Here is a 1,401-nt window from a genome sequence, read left to right as displayed (position 1 = left end):
ACCCGGAGCAAGTGGACAACGCCACTGCCTACTACCCGGGGTTACACATCACATTTCAACATCTTTCATTATTATCCATTTAACACATTCATTCATTAATCATATATGCAATTATTCTCAGCCATAATCAATAATGGCTTTGCCGTGACCGGGCAATAACTCAGCCATCCGGCTCATGGTCCAATCAAGAACCAGCCATTCATAAATAAATATAGCCCTTCGGCTCATGGCATACACGGTACTCCCACCGTCATCCTCCATATCTCATATAATCATCGTTGATCATCATTGATCATAACTTTTCCCCTTGCTTCACTCGCAAGTTACCACATCCCCTAGCTCCTCTCTCATTGCTAGGCATATCATAATGATTTAATACATAAGGGGTGAGATCGGAGGCTTAGAAGTACGAAATTTGGCTTTTAATACTCAAAAGTCAACCTTGGGATGAAAACAGGGCCACGCGTACGCGTACTCCACGCGCACGCGTGGATGGCCACAAGACTCATCGGTGCATACGCGCCATTCACGCGGACGCGCGGATTGAAAAATAGATAACGACGCGTACGCGTCAGCCACGCGTACGCGTGGGTACATTTGCGCCCCACGCACAAGACTGGCACAACTCTCGGGAAAATGGCTGGGTGGGTGCAGCGCATCGACGCGCACGCGTGGATGGTGCCTTCTCGAAGAACGACGCGTACGCGCCAAGTGCGCCTACGCGTGGAGGGTCATTCTGCTAAAAATTTTCTAAGTTAAAAGCTGCAGAATTCACAGATTCAACCCCCAATCTTCCGACGGACATAACTCCCTCATTTTAAATCGTTTTTCACCCGTTCTTCGAACGACATGGACATCCCGGATCCAATTTCATTTCTAAACAAGTTCGGCACAAAACAGAGATCCGTAGTCCAAGTTATGTCCCGTCAAAGTATGCCCAAAAACCATATTTTTCATACAAAACCATAAAGTGCCATTTTCAAAACAAGTCATTTTCAACTCTTTTCAAAATCAACCAAAATATGCCAATTTTAACCCTTTTTGAAATCAATCAAAATATACCAAAAACAACATCAAGACTCCTCAACTCACACATTAACAGTTTACCATAATTCCCAAAACTACCATCCAACCATTTTAACACTTCTCAAACAAATGGCTAGAATACAAACATAACAACATGTCATGCCTCCTTCCTAATCTCAATTTCCAATAATAACATTTCCAACCAACCATCTTTGTTCATAAACAATGTCATACTCACCATCAACATGGTTCCACCACAATTCAACCTCAATCATTCATCAAGCATATATCACAACATGCATATTTCCCATATATAATACCATCAAGGCATCAATAATCATAATCACATATATGACCACATAATATTTCTCAACC

The sequence above is a fragment of the Arachis duranensis genome, chromosome 4 (assembly GCF_000817695.3).
Source record: "Arachis duranensis cultivar V14167 chromosome 4, aradu.V14167.gnm2.J7QH, whole genome shotgun sequence".
Taxonomy (NCBI): domain Eukaryota; kingdom Viridiplantae; phylum Streptophyta; class Magnoliopsida; order Fabales; family Fabaceae; genus Arachis; species Arachis duranensis.
The sequence above is the reverse complement of the archived record's forward strand: the minus strand, read 5'-3'. Positions refer to the sequence as shown.